A 12,567-nucleotide genomic window follows, 5' to 3' on the forward strand; every position below is an offset into this window, starting at 1 on the left:
GTTAGCTATAAATTATGATTATTTTAATGGCTTTATTTTTACAATATTTGAGTTGAAGGCTGGATATAAGTGCATGGTAATGGGCCAAATGAGTACCAATCAGCCCAATAAGGTAAAAGAGAGAGAAAGAGATAATTTGATAATTTACTATTCTCTTTTACTATTTTTACTGCAGTTAGAGAGCCATATGATCAACTCTTTGAAAGTGAGATCAAATCTGAACCATTGGATGGACAAAAATATGGATGGACAGCAATGCAATTTCTTGGAGCTCTTTAGTTTCTAGCTAAATAGGAGTCTGAGTCATTAGGGCCACATATAGAGAACTTTCGTTTTTTTTTAGTTTTCAGTTTTATGTTTTGAATCTTTTGTAATCTTTTTCTTTGAATCTGAGTGTTGAGAAATTCCTTGAAAGCTGAATGCTTGTTCTTCAATTCTTGTACTCGAAGTGCATTGACAACGCACCTTCAAGGAAAGGAATCACGGATCTGCATGCGAGCTATTGTTTTCATACTACTGCAAGTTTTCTTCCTAGCTCTAGTTTAGGAACTTTGACTCTTGAAGAACCGGTTTGTAAACTTTTACTTTGAGTTTTCTTTACTGAATATTTTGTAATGCATGTTTCTTTACTTTTTAGATTTGCAATATTTCTGAATATGATATTTTAAGTTTCTTTTTCTGGGATTCACGATGATTGGGTGATCTTTAATTTTCTGAATACTGTGATGATTTGCTTTAGTTTCATTTGATTAGCAAGATTTTGATTTTAAGTTCAAGAACACCATGGGAATGGGTCTTGAATAATTTTAGCATAGCTACGATTGGGAAATCAGGTTATGTCCCTTGTTAATTGAACCCTTGAGGTTAGGGATAACCCAAGGAGGTCTTTGATACAATTTTTGAAGATTTAGAAGACTTTGGGAAAAGATCCTTCTAAAGATTAAAATCTGGAACTGGGAAGTTTTAGATAAAATAGCCATAGTAATTCGAATTCTGATACTAAAGTGCCGTAGCAGTTATAAAACGCAGGAATGCGAAATTTCTCCTTCATCCATGATTCAAAGAATTCCAGAACCTTATAATTGATACATTTGTGAATAGATATTCCTCTGTTAAATTTTGTTTAATGCAAGTTTGATAAACACCTCGTTTCATTTAGAATTTTCTTAGTTTTAAAAGATTGATTACTTAATTTCAAGAAATTAGAAATTGGAATTAAAAAGGAAAACTAAACAACCTGTTCCCTGAGAACGATAACTCTTTTTCTTTCGAAAAATTACTACCCAACAACAGGTCATGTACTTATGCTTGATCTTCGTGGTCACGATACACAATATTTGAGAGGTGTAGTCAATATCACTCCATTGATTGACTTGCACTATTTGGAATATTTGGACCTCAGCCATAGTGATTTTTTTCAGAGTCACATCCCAGAACTCATGGGCTCCTTCGCCAAGTTAAGATATCTCAATCTCTCCTATAGTGAGTTTGGTGGGAGGATTTCTTATCAGCTTGGAAATCTCTCACAACTTCAATATCTTGATCTTGGACGAAATTATTATCTTTCTGGAGTAATACCTTTGCTGCAGATTGGGAATCTCAGACAACTACGTTATCTTGATCTTGGAGGAAATGCACTTTCTGGAGCTATTCCTTGTCAAATTGGGAATCTCTCAGAACTTCAATATTTTGATCTTGGAGGAAATTCATTTTCTGGAGCAATCCCTTTTCAGATTGGGAATCTTCCTATGTTGAATACTCTTAGGCTCCAGGGAGATTTTGATGTCAAAACTAAGGATGCAGAGTGGTTGTCTAATCTCCATTCCTTAACAATTCTTCAGTTCAGTTCATTACATAATCTTGGCTCTTCTCATCACTTGCTTCAAACCATCAGTAAGCTTATTCCAAACTTAAGAGAGTTGAGGTTAGTTGAATGTAGTCTTTCAGATTATGATATTCCATATCTGTTTCGTTTTCATTCCAACTTTTCCACTTCTCTCACCATCCTTGATCTCTCTTACAATATGCTGACATCATCAACATTTCAATTGCTGTCAAACATTAGCCTTAATCTTAAGGAGCTTTATCTTTCTCATAATAATTTTGTTTCATCAGCTCCTCTCTATCCAAACTTCCCTTCTCTCGTGATCCTTGACCTCTCTTGTACCACCTGCCTTTAATATGAACTTTTCATCTTCTCTTGTCTCCCTTGATCTTTCTCAGAACTTGCTGACATCATCGGCTGTATTCCATTGGCTTTTTAACTTCACCACCAATCTTCATACACTTTACCTTCAAGGGAACTTGTTAGAAGGTCCCATTCCAGATGGATTTGGGAAAGTGATGAAATCTCTTGAAAATATGTGCACCTTACAGACATTATACCTCTCATATAACAACTTGAGTGGGGATCTTTCCAGCTTCATTCAGAATTCTTCATGGTGCAATAGACACATATTGCAGACCTTGTATTTATCTTATAACCGAATTGCTGGCATGATCCCTGAAAGCATCGGATTACTTTCTGAGTTGGAAGATCTGTACTTGGCGGGGAATTCTTTGGAGGGTGACGTCACTGAATCGCATCTCTCTAATTTTTCTAAGTTGACGAGCTTACACTTATCATACAACTCACTGTCTCTAAAATTTGCGTCTAGCTGGGTTCCTCCTTTCCAGTTAATAGAGTTGAGAATAGCATCTTGCAAGTTGGGTCCTAGTTGGTTCCAAATTCAGAGTTCCTTATTCTATCTAGATATTTCTGATGCTGGGATTAATGACTCTGTACCGGAATGGTTTTGGAACAATTCACAATATATTGCATGGATGAATATGTCTCATAACAATCTCATGGGTGCAATTCCCAATTTACCATTCAAGCTTCCTCTCAAACCGTCTATACTTTTGAATTCAAACCAATTTGGGGGTGCAGTTCCGTCTTTTCTGCTACAAGCTTCAGAACTTATGCTTTCCCAAAATAAGTTTTCAGATTTATTTTCATTCTTGTGTGACAAAAGTGGAACTGCAAACTTGGCCACTTTAGATTTATCAATCAATAAACTAAAGGGACAGTTGCCACATTGTTGGAAATCTGTAAACTCATTATTGTTTCTCGATTTAAGCAATAATAAGTTGTCAGGGAGGATTCCACCAACTATGGGCACACTTGTTAAATTGGAAGCTTTGGTTTTACGAAACAACAGTTTAATGGGTGAACTACCTTTCACTTTGAAGAATTGCAGTAATTTAATTATGTTGGATGTGGGTGAAAATTTGTTCTCAGGTCCAATACCATCATGGATAGGAGAAAATATGCAGCAATTGATCATCTTGAGCATGCGAGGTAATGGCTTCTCTGGAAATCTACCTATTCATCTATGTTATTTAAGGCGTATTCAACTGTTGGATCTTTCAAGGAATAACTTATCAGAAGGAATTCCAACATGCATAAACAATTTTACTGCAATGTCTGAAAAGAGCATCAACTCAACTGAAACTCGAAGTCATATATATTGGAACAACAATACATCGTCTGAAATTTATGGTGTATTGTATTCCGGTGATGATTATATCCTAAACATAACGTTGATGTGGAAAGGTGAGGAATATGGGTTCAAGAATCCAGAGTTTCTTCTTAAAATCATTGATTTGTCAAGTAACAATTTAACAGGTGAAATACCAAAAGAGGTTGGATATTTGTTTGGCTTAGTTTCTTTGAATTTATCAAGAAACAATTTGAGTGGAGAAATCCCTTCTGAGATTGGGAATTTAATTTTTCTAGATTTTCTAGACTTGTCAAGAAATCATTTCTGGGGAAAAATTCCTTCTACTCTTTCCAAAATTGATCGTCTTGCAAAGTTAGATTTATCAAACAACTCTCTCTCTGGAAAAATTCCATTTGGAAGACAATTGCAGACTTTTGATGCCCCTAGTTTTGAAGGAAATTTGAATCTTTGTGGTGAACAACTTAACAAAACCTGTCCGGAAGATGAGACAAAGGGAAAGCCTCAAGGATCTGCAGTTCATGGTGAAAATGACAATTCAGCTTTCTATGAAGCATTATACATGAGCATGGGGTTAGGATTCTTCACAGGTTTTTGGGGCTTATTAGGGCCAATACTACTGTGGCGACCTTGGAGAAATGCTTACATAAGGTTCTTGAATAGATTGACAGATTTTGCATATGTAATGGTAGCAGTGAATATGGCAAGATGTCGCCAGTTTCTCAAAGGCTAGCAGGTACTTAATTTTAAAAACTTCTTTCTATGACGGTCTTTGTATTGTTTTCTCTGTTGTAGTTACATAAATCAATAATTACTTCTTATTTGCATCGAGGAGAAGTATGTTTTTTTTTTTTTTTTTAATAATAATGCTCATAATGCATGAATTTAATTGTTAGAATTCACTTATTTAAATCACCATCATAACTAATCCTAACTTCTACAAGTATTGCTTTAACTAGAGTATATCTCTCACTTACATCTCTCTTTCTCTCTCTCTCTCTAATACATGTATATTCGCTTTCACCAATTCCTCCACCATATTGAGCCACTTATGCTAAGTTTAATAGTGATATTTGAGTATATATAATTCTCCTTGTTCTTTTGTTCAAGCCTCTTACTTCTTCACGAAATGATTATTTTCTGGTTGTAAAGAAATTAGAGTGTGTGTAAGTTAGAGAAGATATCTAGTACCTCTTAAAATGTGCTTATACATACACCATGTAGCTACATTTTCTGTTTGATTTAGTTGATCAGTAAAATTATGTTTTCAAATTTTTTTTCTGCATCACCACTAATGTCTGTAGCTTGAATTGTACCATAAAATTTGCAGTTTATTGCGGATCAGCTACACAATTCTGATCTAGGATGAAAGCATCACGGGTTGCTCGAAGTTTAAGATATGTATTATTGAAAATTACAATAAGTCCTGACAGATCATTTGTGTGAAATAATGACTTGCAAAATCTGTGTTAATTTCAATAAACTTTTTGATGTGATTGCATTTTAATTTAAAATATATTTGTAATGTTATATTTTTTCTTTTTTAAGCCATTACTATGTAGGAATTTAATGAATAAAAACAAGAGATAATAGAATCAAACACTCTTGTATTATATCAAACATGACAAACTTCTCATGTAACCGAATATGACTCAGGTGTTCGTATTATTTCTTCAATGAAGGAATTCTTACATCAATGGCTACTATTTATTCTTTTCTTATTCATATTTGTTACAAATACATCGTCGTATCACATGCCGTGATTCGGCACTTTTCTTTTCTTTTGTGGAAAATAATGTTCTTATGTTGTAGTAAAATAGTTATCTTATGTCGTATAAACACAAGATTGCAAGTGAAACTCATAAGTAAGAGGAGAGAGAAGAAAAAAGAAGAAGTGAAACCTATCCATCTTTTGTTTGTATAAAAAATTTAATTATCTCATATAAAATGAATTAAATATAACCCTTTCTTTTTTACACAAACTCTATTTCTTTCTTTTCTTATTTATATTTGTTACAAATACATAAGCTATTTATATAACTTACAGCTCGGGGCATAAATAGACTAGGTTAGGCTAGCCTTTGGCTTAAATAGGTCAGGTCTGTGTGAAAAATATTGGGTCTGGCCTTGCATTGCCTATTAGCCTGTGTAGACCCCAAATTACAAATCTGACATAATCTATATTTAAAAAATAAAAATTTTCGTCTAAGCCTATTAAACATTCAACAATTAAAAAAATAATTAAAATAATATTACTTTTTTATTCAAAATTATTAAAATAATAATTTATTTTATTTTATTTAAAATAACTATAAGCGGGTCTGTAGGTTTATAAATTCGATATGTACAAGAAAGCTTATGGTCTGTTTTCTAAATAGATTTTTAAAAAAATTTAAGTCTATTCCACTTTATTATTTGTATTAGATCAAGTCTGACCTAGTATAGGCGAGGCCATAAACTCCTCTAAGTCGGCCTAACCCATTTACGGCTCTACTTACCGCCACCGAAAACCTTTTACATACACCGCTTCTATTAACTAACCGACTTAATGGACAGCTGTTTTACTAACCTTCTACTAACATGACACCTTCTACTTAATAAAAGGACAGCTAACCACATAGCTCTGTGCATGGGTTACACATCACAATTTTACTTTCTAAGTCTGGTAGATTCTTCTAAGTGGAAGAGTATTCTTTTTTTTGGATATTAGTGGAAGAGTATTCTAACATACTACATGTAAAACATGAAGGTTTTACATTCTATATATCTTGAGTAACACTTCTTATTAGTTGCACGTACCAACAAGAAAGCAAAAAAACAATATATGAGTAGATCCTACTAATATGCCAGCATCCCTTGAGTTACAACTTAGAATTATCTTCATAAGCATCTGCTCCGCCAAAATCCCAAAGCATAGCATTGATATTTGAAAAACAAGCACTATTCTTCAAGTATTTACACTTTTTTTTATGAAGAAATTGGATTATCTCACATAAAACTGATTACATGACAAGACGATGGCAGAATTATCTCACATAATTGTAACATTCATAAGCGCAACATACTAAACTTAATTAATGCGGAAGTTGACTACATAATTTTTTTTCAAACCTTTACACTTCTATGGCCAAAATAAAACGGACAACATTTTCTCTGTATTTTGGACTACTGAGGATAATTTCTACTATGAAAATTTTAACCTGATTGACGATTTAATATAATTCAGACATATTACAACATAGATAAAATTAATTGCCCAGCCATCCATGCTTAGGCCATCACATAATCATACTGTTTCAAAATAACGCCCATGATGTTACTTATATAATTATATCAAATAAACAAAAGAGATGCAATTAAATAAGTAACATAGACCTGAGCATGCATCACTAACAGCATATACAGACTATCAACCTGGCATAGACATCTCCTATGCTCTCAAAAAAATACATGGCATATATAACTCAAAATAAAGTATGTCAGGTACAAATCTAAGTATCCACAAGACCCTGACAATCATGTTAAGTAATATCTCTCATCTAGCCTCTTTTCACACGATTAGGGGTGGCAATACGGGTCAACACGACCCGACACGACACGACACGCAAACACAAAACCGCTTGACCCGTACACGACACGTTTTATTGACGGGTCAAAAAACACGAACCCGGACACGACCCGCTACGTGTCACGAGTCGACACGACACAACACACAAGATTTGAAAAAAAAATTAAAAAAAATTTACCGTAATTTTTTTTTTGTTTTAAAAAAAATATAGCCTTTGACTGTAATTGAGATCCAATTTTAGTTTTGCAATAGCTTCCGAGTGGAATTCATTTTGTTTTAATAATTTTTACTTTCTTATCCTTGATAAGAATTAGTAGAATGAATAAATTAATAAATAAGGTTGTTAATTCAAACAATTAAAACTACAATCAAATCCCGCCAAATTTGAGTGGATATCAAAATACTCATGGATTTCAAAATCAAATAAGTCCTTACTTTAAAACTTCAAGAACAAAGAAAAAAATCAAATCAATTCCAAAAACTAGTCATCCGGAACATATTCTCATCGACAATGAGAGAAATCAAGCGAAATAAGGTCGAAGCGAATCTGATTATTCAAACCAAGCTTAAACTCCATGATCTTCTAAAACACCAAGTCCTTGTACAAAAATTATCCACAACTCAATGAATCAAACAAGGATGCCCTTATAATAAGTTTCATTTCGCTGAAAAATTAGTCATATATATAGTTGATTTTTGTTCGAAGTAATAAGCAATTTCATGCTTCCCAAAACCCAGAACCCAAAAACAAATTGATGAAAAAAAAAAAACATAAAGATCAAACCTTTATGACTTAGCCAACTGGATTTCAAAACAAAACACAAACTTTTATTCAAATTGTAAACTTTCTGATGCACCAAACACAAAAGGAAGAAAGCAAAATGAAGGGGCTGGTGGGAGTGTGGCATTTTATCTAACACCTCCCAAGCTGATGGTGCGCACATGAGACGGTGGTGGCTGATTAAGATGGCACAATCGAACATGGGACAAGGAACAAAGACGAACAAAGAAGGCTACCGTGAGGCGGTGCGGCGATGCAGGCAGAGGTGATGTGTGGGCGAGAGAGAGACGAAGACTACCGTGAGGGAGAGGCAGACATGAAGACCGGAGGGTGTTTGGATAACCTAGGCTAAAAAAAGATTTTATATCACCCTTTGAAAAAGAGCCATGGAGCCGAGATGCATTTCAGTTCTTCAGGTGGTGAAAGGATTAATTTGGCATGCTTCTGGCAGCTGTCACATCTCTTGACGTGTTCTTTAGAGTCTGCCTCCATCGTCGGCCAGTAATAACCAGCTCTAAGGGCCTTTCTAACCAGAGTTTTGCCTCCCATGTGATGGTCGTTGATTCCTTCATGTATCTCGGCAAGGACGTATTCTGCTCCTTCCGAGTTCAAGCATTTCAGCATGGGGATGTGCAACCCCTTTCTAAACAGCTGGTCGTTCACAATTGTGTATTGTGTCGCATCTCGGACCAACTTTCTGGATTCCAAACGATCTTCCGGCAATATTCCTCTTTCCAGGTAAGCCACTACGGGTTTCCTCCAGTCATTTGCCGAGGTTATCACTATTATCACTACAAGAAAAGTGGCAAATCCCGTCGGTCGTATACAGGCGGTTACCATCAAACCGCCTGTGAAGAAGCATTTTAGGCGGATATAAGGGCGGATAAGAAGGCCGACGATGTTTGGGGACATAACCCGTCTAATTCAGTGGCGTTTAATTAGGACCGCCTTTGTTTAAATAGAATTCTGAGGCGGAATTCTGGCGTTTGAGCTTCACCGCCTTCAAACATTTGCAATACCAGGCGGGTCTGACGTCGGATATGGGAGGCCGTCGTTGAATTCGTGTAAAAAGAGGCGGTTAGATTTGAACCGCCCAAAAATCTGAGGCAATTTAGGTAAACAGAGACGGGTCTATGTTTTTTCAATTAATTTCTTCTTCTTCTGTCCGGCCAAACAAGTCAATAGTTTTGGTTTTACAATTCAAAGAGAAGAAGGAACTTGCCAAGGTCACGAAGAGTGAACGAACTTTTGGTACAAATGTTTTTTTCATTTTAAATTTTATTTCATTTTGTTAGAGGTTGTTTGTGAATATCTAATTGTTCTTCAAATGTCAACGAAGGACTGATTTTATGAGTTTCTTTTCCTTGTAGAAGCAACAACAGAGCAGTGATGGAGGAAAGGGCAAAATTAAGGATCTTTCACGGCAGTAGGATCTTGCATCATTGTTGTCGTTCATGCTTGTATAGGAAATCTTGGTGAAGCTCGAATATCATTTAGTTGGTTTAGGCAAGTGACTTGAGGGTTGGTTGGTTCTTACTGTCCAACGCTCGAGGGTCTCAGAAGGTGTATTTTTGGTTAGGGCAATGTCGCCTTCAAACGCTCGAGGGTTGCTGCTGAAAAAGAAAAGAAGAATCCCACGAGCAGATCTAAGTCATCTGACAACTCCATTGCTGCTGAAGAAGAAAAAGGAAATCCAAAGGTATTTGATGTACAACCCCTTTCTTTATCTAATCATTTGGTTGTTTCAATTATCTGCGCTGGTAGATATTGGGTGAACTTAATTGGTGACATCAGATTTTTATTTTTGTGATGAATATCTAGTTTTCTGATCTTATTGGTGATTTCGGTAACTTTAAGATGTATATATATTTTTTAATGGGGTGGGGAGAGGTTCTAGATAAATTGTTTAGGGGAGTGGATGTTTGATGGTTAAGAAAATATTACTATTATCATTTTTTTAGATGAACTTCTGAAGTTGGGTATGGGTTCTCCTAGTTTGTAACTTGCAGTTCTGTGTATAGTTTAAGTGGTAACCCATTGTGTTCTTGAAGAAATTTATTGATTTAAAATGTTTTGTTGATGTTTGAAGATTAACCAAGATGGGAGCCCTTCGGTGGGATGATATTGTGCATGGACACCAAGAATGGAGACTTGTGACTTGCATTTGGTTACATGCTGGAATCATTCATTTGCTAGCAAACATGTTAAGCCTGACTTCATCGGCATTCACCTTAAACAGTAATTTGGGTTTGGTATATATTTTCTTTTTCATACTAATATATGTTCTTATGATTACACTAACATCTTTAGTACAAAGTGAGGAAAAATAAAACATAAGATGAACATTAGACATCTGATCTAAGGACACCTTTAAAAGTTTTACTTTAATAAATGGTTATGACCTAACATTTTCGTTTGTCAAACTTGTGGCAGTGAGGATGGGAATCATATACCTATTGTCTGGATTTGGAGGGAGTGTATTGTCTTCTTTATTTATCAGAAACAACAAAGTAGCGGTGAGGATGGGAATCATATACCTATTGTTGTTTACCTCAAGTCTTTATTTATGAATATATGATTAGGGCATCATGTTGTTTTTCGTATACTTAGTATTACATTGCCAAATGCTTCTTTTTGCGTATTTTTGTAATTATGTATTTCACCGTAGTAGCTGTGTACAAACTAACGTTTTTTTTCCTCAATATGAATTGAGGGGCCTACTTTGTGAGGTTACTCTTTGCTTTGGAATATCTTCTATTAGAAAAAAATATATGAAGTAGGAAGTACTAAGGAGAAAATTTGAGACTTGTCAATGGGTTTTTTCTAGTTCAAAGATTTGTAGATCATTCAGGTGACCCAAGAATGTTTTACTAAATTGATTTTCCCTCGTGTGTTTGTATGTGTTTTTAGTGTAGCAGACTCATATGGTCAGATTATTTTACATATTATATTGGACAAGTGGACTTGTAAAATACATGTTAGTCTACAACTTTTTGATTTAGCCAAGTTTCCTATAAATTTGTAGTCTCCTTATTTACAATTTTTCTCAGTTTAGAATCTAGTTCAATGACTCAATTAGCATAATTCTTTGACCATTAAGAATAATCCCATCTATCTCTGTTTCTCTCTAATGCAGGCCCATTGTCATTTTACAAGACAAAGCATATATATATGAATTAAATAGTCTCACAATCTTGGACACTATTGACACAGTGCCACATATTAAAGGCGAGACTGGAATGAATATGTGATAAGATTTCATTCAATCAGGTGATTTTGTGATAATCATTGTTTTTCCTCCTAGTACTTGATGTGATTTCATAAATTTTTGATTCTTAAATGTATAACCCCACCCCTCTCCAAATGATATACCAACATCTATCATTTTGATTTTTGAATTAGTATATCTCTCTCTTTTTCTCTCCTTTTGTCTCTTGGAGATAAGAACCTAATATTTCTATGTGGTTTCTTAATGAAATTTATGTTTAGCATTTCCTGGGGTAAAAAATGAAAGCATGGACATTTTTTCACTATCCATGTTATATCTTCCTATGTTGGAAACACAATGCTCGTGAGTTTTTAGTGATGCAACCACATTATATAAGTTAAGTCCCTTAATTCCCCATTGACATTTAAATTTTTATTTTGATTCATAGAAACTATATTTTTTTACAGAGTGGTAATTCTTAGTTGAAGTTAAAAATATTTCTTGCATCTTTCTGTCAAATTAGAAAGTTTGTAATGGGTATTTAATTTCTTGCATCTTGCATCAGGTCAGAGAAGAAGATCAAGGAGCAAGAGTTGGAGAACATGAGAGAGCCACACTAACCAGTTGCAATGTAATAAAAACATCCAAGCCTTGGCAACATGAATGAAGCTCATTTCGAAAAGTAGTTGGGTTGCTCTTTGGCAGCACTGACCATGTGTACCTGACTTGTAAAAACATGGTTTGCATAAAGTACTTCAAACATTTATTTTGAGGATAAGGTTGATCTTAATGATGATGACCCCTAGGTGGCTATGTAATATTTGTGCACTTAAATTTTGTTAGCCTCCTTATGTTAGCGACTTCTTTTGGATTTTAAATTATTTCTTTGAGGAGGAAATGCTAGCCAATTTTATCAAATGTAATCCAGACGGTGTTTATTTGTAATTTATATTGCATACTGCTTGGTCGTTAGTATGTACTAATCTTGTTTCACGCTTTTTCTGGGCATCCATGGAGACAATTTTCGTATCTCATCATGCAAGATATTTTAAGGATGATAATTGCTTGACTGGAAATTGTGATATGATTGATTTTAAAAAGCAATTTCATACGATGTATCATTAATCTCCCTCCATAACTTTAAATTTTATTTGATAACATGGTGAAAATCTTATTAATTTTAGAATTGTGCAGACAGAATCCAAAATCTTATGGCCTCTCCAAATCATATAAGACAGAAGGGTCATTTGTTCCTATCCTTAATTCCTATTTAAAATATTTTATAAATTATTCTTAAAGCTAAACACAAAGCTAAGAGTTAATTGTTCCTCAAAATGTCATAGAAAGAAAGAGACGGTGCAGTAAGATTTCTTGGGTGGAGCTTATTGTTTCGGTTCATACAGGCATAAAGAAAATCAAATCAAGTTACGTTTTTTGGGGAGGCGCAGCGAATGGGGGAAGAATATGCTTTGTCAGCCACCAAAGGAAGAAGCAAAAAATAAACCACAAC

At 34.6% G+C, this 12,567-nt stretch overlaps 1 pseudogene; it reads left to right on the forward strand.

Moving 5' to 3' along the window:
• The first annotated feature begins 1,293 nt into the window (after positions 1-1,293).
• LOC133300378 (receptor-like protein EIX2) lies at positions 1,294-4,966 on the forward strand (annotated as a pseudogene).
• Positions 4,967-12,567: the final 7,601 nt, after the last annotated feature.

The sequence above is a fragment of the Gastrolobium bilobum genome, unplaced genomic scaffold (assembly GCF_033153095.1).
Source record: "Gastrolobium bilobum isolate Gb01-03AN ecotype WA unplaced genomic scaffold, APGP_CSIRO_Gbil_v1 utg41768, whole genome shotgun sequence".
Lineage (NCBI taxonomy): Eukaryota > Viridiplantae > Streptophyta > Magnoliopsida > Fabales > Fabaceae > Gastrolobium > Gastrolobium bilobum.